This window comes from Euleptes europaea, chromosome 7 (genome assembly GCF_029931775.1).
Source record: "Euleptes europaea isolate rEulEur1 chromosome 7, rEulEur1.hap1, whole genome shotgun sequence".
NCBI classification, from domain to species: domain Eukaryota; kingdom Metazoa; phylum Chordata; class Lepidosauria; order Squamata; family Sphaerodactylidae; genus Euleptes; species Euleptes europaea.
This window is the reverse complement of record NC_079318.1, coordinates 45,817,736-45,825,472: the sequence shown is the minus strand read 5'-3', so window position 1 is coordinate 45,825,472 and position 7,737 is coordinate 45,817,736.

Here is a 7,737-nt window from a genome sequence, read left to right as displayed (position 1 = left end):
ACGGCATATCTCTCCCCCTCCCATTGAATTTTTTTCCACAAAAATTCTTTTTCTCCAGTTTTAAAATTTCTGACAATTTTACATCTCTAACTAAGTCTCTTGCTGCCTGCCTGATGGCAGCAGGATGTATAAGCACTGTGTCATATCATATAATCACCAAAAAGACTTAATCACATCAAGGCAACTCATAGGACATTGATACCATTAACGTCAGATCTTTGTACACACAGTGCCAGAGCAGCTACACAGGCACTTGACAAAGTAGAATTTTCCCTTTTGTAAAGTGTTAACAGTTCAGCAGACATACACATGGAAGTATAAAGAAACTGTAACAGCACAATGAGACAGCAGTTGTGCATCCACAGGGCATGCTATAGACCCTGCAAGTTTAACTTTTATCCCCCTACTCTGAAAAAGGCAGGGTTCCCTATTTCAGAAAACGGCAGGGCCGTTGTAAGGCTAGGCTTCTTACTGGTGGTGTTCATTCAAATGAAAGAGTTTTTTACAGCCAATGGAGGACCAGGAGGCTTCTGGTTCAATTCCCCCTTCAGGCTTTTGTTATTCCCTTCTCTCCCTTGCCTTGTCAATCATTTCTGTGATTCTGTTGCAAAGCAAGGAGGGAAATGCTGTGCTTGGCTCCACCTCCTTCATCAGGCATTTGGGGTCAATGCTTACCATCCTGTCTCAAAATTCCAAAGGTGCCTGCAGTCTCAAAAGGTTGGGGACCCCAGGAATAAGGATTTCTTTAAATGATTATCAATACATATACTTGTTTGCAAAGCTATTATAAAATACAGTGCCACACAGAAGAGAGTAACATATAATCTACAACACTGTAGATTCCTCAACTGCTCTCGTTTTTAAATTCATACTTAATTTGTCAATTTATGCAGACTAATCCTTTCAGCCTTTGGAACATATACCACAAATTTGTGATGTTTTGCACTAGAACCAATTTCAACAAATTACATAAATATGGTCTATATTAGTTGGTTGCAGCAAAAAAACAGTAATTCCGCAGCAGATTAAAGGCTCACTATCATATGGTGACATGAGGTTTTTATCAAATACATCAAAATGTAAATTCAGATGCACCTCATAAAAGCAGGCCCTTGCCCTGAAAAGTTTATGCTGCCATCAGTTTTGTTAAGGTGCATTCAGTTATTCCAAACAATCTACAATTTGTAAGGTGAATGAGATTCAAATCTTCACTCATGAACTCTCCTCCTCCCTCCCTTTGTACAGTGAGCCAAGATTAAAGACTCCTAGTTTAGGAAAGCTTCACTCTAACTCTGTGATGTTCAAATTTGTACTTTATGTACATAAATTTGAACTTACATGACTGGGGTTTATACTGTTCTTAAGTACCTGGTACTCTAAACTGAGCCTTGAATCCTAGTGTAGAATCCTAATTATTAGTAAAGAAACAAACTCCTATCTGTTACAGTACACAAATTTGGCCATCATATCAAACTGCCATTAGGATGAAGACCTTGTAAATCAGAAATGTTCAATTGTGGTGAGGAGGAAGGAGTAAGCACAGGAGTCCCAAGTCTGTGATGCTATGCAGCCCTAAAGTAGGGTAGATTAAAAAAAACAACACCCTTAAACATGAGGCTTTTAAGAGTTTCATGTTCAGTCTACAAAATAAAGGCACAGTTCAAAAGCTTGCAAATCAGTGTGGTGTAGCTGTCTGCTGGAATAGGGCCTGGGAGACCCAAGCTCAAACCCCTACACATCCATGAAACTCATAGGGCCAGTCACTTTCCTTCACCCTAAACTACCTCACAGAGCTGTGGAGGGAATATACTGGAAAAGGGGAGAACCTCAGCTCCTGGGACAAGCTATTGAAAGACGTTTTATTTCATTCTCTTCTGAGAAACAGACAAAAATAGCATCTGGTACAGCAATAAAGGCATAAGAATAAACCAGGAAAACACCAGAACACTGGAAGGCTGCGATCCTATATACATTTAGATAGGATTATATTGTACTGACGACAGCGAGGACTTACTTCAAAATGAACATGCACAGCTTTTCACTGTGTGCACATTTACTCGAAAACAAGGCCACTAAGGCTTGCAGTTTCACGTGCCTCCCAAACAGGGCCGGTGCCAGTCTTTTTTGCGCCCTAGGCAAGGCTAACTACTTGTGCCCCCCCCCCATTGCTAACCAATTTTCAAAAACAGATGTCTTGTAGAAAAAATAAAAACATAACACTTTTTTTACAAGACGCTATAATTAATTAATTATATTCCGCAGCACTGCTGTGGTACTTATCTCAAAATAAAAATATATAAATTGTCAGTTGCATTTCCCCCCCCCCAAGTTGCATTTTCCCCCCCAGGCCAGTTCTGCGCCCCTCTGTGGTCTTCGCCCTAGGCGACCGCCTAGTTCGCCTGATGGCAGCAGCACCGGCCCTGCTCCCAAGCAATACCTCCTTCACTTGGACGCTGCGCCCCTTTTTCACCTGCCTCACGAGATAGGGCTGTTCCCGCACTAGGTATTCCCAGCGATGTATCAAGAGTTTGGAAATGTTATAAAAAACATCGCTTTAAAAGGGTTTTTGGATGCCACGGCTAAAAAATGGTTGGAAGACGTCTTCACAGCTAAAAGGGCCAAACAAAGCGCGGACAGTATTTTTTATAACGTTTCCAAACTCTTAATACATCGCTGGGAATAACTAGCGCGGTAACAGCCATAAACAAAGAGAAGCCGCCGCGCTCGGCTCCTCCGGACAGGCAGAGGGGGCCCAACAGCCTTCAACAGGCTCTTTGGCGCCCCCGGCCGGCTAATAAAAGGAACGAGTCCGACGGTTAGCCGAGAGTCGGTTGGCCGCCTCGGAGACGAATCCCCGCCGAAAAGTAAAGACGAGGTGAATGAAGGATTCTCGGGGGGGGGGGGCTGGCAGAGGGCCAAACAAAGGAGCGGCCGCGGCGGGCAGAGCAAAGCGAAGCCTGGCGGCGTCGGCGGACCTGCCAGGGCCTCAGGCGACGGAGAAGGCGGCGTCTGCTGCCCGGCGGTCCTCCCTCCCGGGAAAGGCGCCCGAAGGGGTGTGTCCCCGGCCCGCTAACATCGCGCCCTCACCTGGCCGTGGCCGCGTGGCTGGGCACCCGCCGTCTGGGTAGAAGGGCGGGCCGGCGGCCGGACTCGTTAGCTCGACGAGAACGGGAGCCCAACCGCTTCGAGCGACGGTTACGGGCCGGAGGACGAGCGCCGTTCCAAGCCCCGCCTCCGCGGGGGGCACGGAGGCAAGGCGCCAAGCGCCGCCATTGGGCAAACCGCAGCGTTTGAATCGCTCCCGGCGTCCGCTCATTGGCTGCGAGTTGGTCGCGCGTTCTTCCCTTTCGCAGCTCCGAATTCCGCTCCAAGTTCGCCCTTCCCTTGAAGCCAACGACTCTGCCACGCTGGGGAGATGAAATCGCGCGCTGCCAAAACTCTCCTCGGCTCTAGCTGAACACGGACCGCTTCACGCGCTGCGGAGCTACGTCACTGGAAGCAGGGTTTCACTCGCGTCTCTGCAGAGTATGCAGACTTCAACAAATGCGAAACAGAAATAAATGGACCATCCAAGCCCCTCAACATGAGACATTTTTATAAAACATTTCACAAAACATTTTTATAGGGGTATTATAACAAGCCTGTTATTTCAATAAGGATGTGGACTAGTAACATGATGAGAAGAAGGCCAATGGGTATTTACAGTTTACTGTTTATATTGTTTTGCAAAATGAAAATAAATTGCTAAGAATGTGTAGAACACCACAATGAACTTCTTCACTTTTAGTGGACACCAGATAACATTATATGCTCTGATCTGAGAAGCTAAGCAGGGTTGAGTCTCGTCAATATTTGGCTGGGAAATCACCAAGGAAGTCCAAGTTGCTTCACAAAGGCAGGCGATGACAAACCACCTCTGAACCTCTCTTGCCTTGAAACCCCTACAGGGCTGCCATAAGTCAGCAATGATTTGATGGCAAAATAAAATAACAGTACCGATATGTGAATAACATTTTATATATAAAAACAATTCCCTCACATTTGGCAGCAGGTGCACAAAACAAATGGTAAGTGGTGACTTTCTGAGCTAGAGCTGGGATTTTTAAACACGCCTCCCTTCCTCACACACCAAAACCTGTACAGAGGTTATAAACGAAAGGGTCCTTTAACCATATGCCATGGTATTCTTTCTGCGAAACAATTCCTGACTACATAGGCATAGGGAATAGCGTCCATACAAGAGGACATGACCATAATTTCCTGCGCCTCACTTAAAAATGGAATAAATCTTTAGGTTGCTGTTGGTAGTAAAACATTCCCTAATTCCTTCTGCCAGAGAGCCTGCCAATCTAGTATAACGCTAGATGGAGGGGCAGGCAATTAACTAAGGACATATTGGCCAGGATGAAAGAATGTTATCTCTTACAGAAACCACAGGAAATATCTTTTTTTATCTTGAATGTTTGCTGCAGATAATGAGCAGAAGGGGCAAAATGGGGAAGATCAGCAAAAGGGTGTGACGAGGGTGCATTAATTTCATAAGCATCCTATTGGTGTATGTGCCACTGGTGCCACCTTGCTAACAGTCATACTTGTATAACTATTTTCAAGAACTTGGCAGTTTTAATACTAGTGACTCCTCCACAATAGGAATGCTCTCTGGATGGCATCATCTGGCTGAAAGTTGGAGAAAAAAGAAGAGGGGAATGAAACCCAACCTAAAAAAACAAGCTGGGTACCCAAGGTTGGGTGGGATAAATAAAATAAATTGATACTGAAAATATATTATCTAAGGTGCTATGTCAAGATAAAAATTATTTTAAAAAATAGTTAAAACAGCACAATGGCATTTCCTAAGGTTGATATACCGTAACCACATGCCAGATGCATTTCGGCCATTTTGGCCTTCCTCGGTGTTCAATTGAAATCCATGTAAAACATACACACATATTTATAGATATAAAAACATATACAGACAATTATATATCAGACCAGGCATGTATATAGGTTGTATAGTGTATTTCCAATTATACCAACATCTGGTTCGATTATCTACAAGTTGTTATACTGGGCTGTATATATCTCCCATACAAAATGTGTGTGCAATTATCAACCTGATAAATAAGCAAGAGACAAAGACAACCCCCTATGCATTGACCTACTCTGCCAGCGTCATGAAGCATCTTTGTGCCCTCACCCCTTCAAGATGGGCCATGGAGCCCTTGTTGGTGGTCGTCCAGACCTTGGGCATTGGGGACTCCCCAGGGGAAGTGGTTGTGGACAAGGAGTCACAGCAGGTAGACTCCTTGGCCTTGGACAGGGCTGGAGTGGGGGCAACTGGGGATAGGGGAAACTGCCAGGGCTATGGTGTTGCCTGGTCCAGCCGCAGATGGTGTGGCTGTAGCAACCCCCAATGAAGCTGGGGATTCAGAGCTGCTGCCAAGCTCAGAGTCAGGGGCCCCACACCCAGCACAGGGCATCCCTTCTCTTGTCCATGTGAGTGGCCTTCAAGAGGGAGCTGCTGGAGAACCAGCACCTGGAGGGATGCTGTGGCCCAGGGTCAGCAGTGCTTGGAGGGCCTTGCAGTGGCTGTGGCAATTACTGGTAGGGTTGCCAACCTCCAGGTACTCCTGGAGAGAATGAAGGCTCAGTGCTGTATAGATGATGGAAAAGATCCAAACAGCACTACAAGGTAATATCAACACAAGATAAATTTATAAAGGTGCAGGTAAGTGCAAGCAGTGAACATATGTACAAAAATTAAGGGAAACACAATCAGGTTTTTTTTTAAAACAATTAGCATAAATAGTCCAGCAAGATATGCAATATGACAAAAGAAATTGTCCAATGGATCACATAAAAACAATATAGCTGTCCATGAAAGACTTTCCTGTACTTCTCGGTAGCTGGACACAAAATGTCAAAAATGAGGACCACAGCGAGGAGGTGCCAGAAGAGGTGCCCGGACGTGTCGTCTAGATCATGCACACGTTTCGCACATGGCTTCATCAGCTACACATATCTTGCATTTCTTTTCTTCTGGCCAACCCCACGGCTTTCCTTCTTCCGAGAGCCCGTGCAGTTTCAATTTCAAGCAAGTTGCTGCTCTTTCGGTGCAAGTTCCGTCAACATCTGTTCTACAGCCGGCATCTTCCCAGAGTGCCCCATCAGTTCAGGGAGTGCAGATAAATATTTCAGCTAGTTCCTCGCCTCACATGCCAAGGTCCCTGCTTACACAACATTGGTGCAAATCCGCACACTTCTGAGCTTTCAGCCCAGAATGTTACTTGCATGAGGAATCTCTAGAGATACTGCTTTGAGCTGAAAGCAGTATCTCTCAGAGATTCCTCATGCAGATGTTGACGGAACTTGCACCGAAAGAGCAGCAACTTGCTTGAAATTGAAACTGCACGGGCTCTCGGAAGAAGGTGGGTCTCATGTTCCTTTTTTCTCTCCCCATGCCACTTCCCTAGGGTTCACCCCCATAGCTTCACATGGGGCTTACTTCTGGGTGGACCTACTTAGATTTGCTGATGGTGTGTGGTTTGGTGGGGAGGGGGGCATCCCCTTTTTTTGTGCTGCTAACTCCCTTCTGTGTGGCAGGGAACTTTGCCTTTAAGGGGATGTGATGTGCACTGCAGGTATGGCCTGGCAATGCCTGCCCCTGCCCCTCACTGCCTCTGCTGTCCTGGGGCCACTATGCTATGGATGGTTGATTCCCCTCTGTCACACCCCTGTGATGTCTTGTGGGAGTGACAATGCTGTTGCTAGAGATGCCGGAGTGGTTGCAACCCCTGTGGTCCTGCTGCCAGGGTGTTTACCTGGTCCCCTGCCTTTGTGGTTCATTTTAGGGAACAGACTAGAGGTGTGCTGTTGCCTTCCCTTCGGTTGTCAGACTCAGGGTTTTGTCCTCAGTGTCCCTCAAGCAAAACTCGCTCAGGCAAGACTCTGAAACAGGCTAGGCTTTATTTGGGAGCAAGATTGGACAAAGTCAAAAGCCGACTGCCACTCCAGCAGAAGGAGGCTGTGTGTGTGTAAAGTGCCTTCAAGTCGCAGCCGACTTACGGCGACTCCTTTTGGGGTTTTAATGGCAAGAGACTTACAGAGGTGGTTTGCCAGTGCCTTCCTCTGCACAGCAACCCTGGTATTCCTTGGTGGTCTCCCATCCAAATACTAACCAGGGCTGACCCTGCTTAGCTTCTGAGATCTGACGAGATCAGGCTAGCCTGGGCCATCCAGGTTAGGAGGCTACTAATGGGGAAATAGGGCTAGAGTACAAGGTTAAAATACATTGCAGCGTGTTACAGAGGCCAGTAGAATCCATGATAAACTTTCTCAGGGTAGAAAGTCATAACAAGGCATAACAAGGGTGTGCAGCTGTGGTAAACAGGATGGGCACACGTACCATACCACTAGGCAGAAAGAAACATTATACAAAGTATGAGAACCAGAGGCCCGTGACTGGGGCCTTGTCACCAGACAGGACCGGGCGCAAAGTTAGGCCAAGATGAGGAGACTGGGCCTGACATCGGTAGCCCTCAGAACTGCATTGCCCATATCTTGAAGGTGGTGGTGGAAAGTACCATCAAGTTGCAGCTGACTTATGGCAACCCCATAGGGTTTTCAAGGCATGTGATGTTCAGAGGTGGTATGCCATTGCCTGCCTCTGTGTGGGCTGAGAGATTTTTGAGAGAACTGTGGCCCAAGGTTACCCAGCAGGCTTCTTGTGGAGGAGTG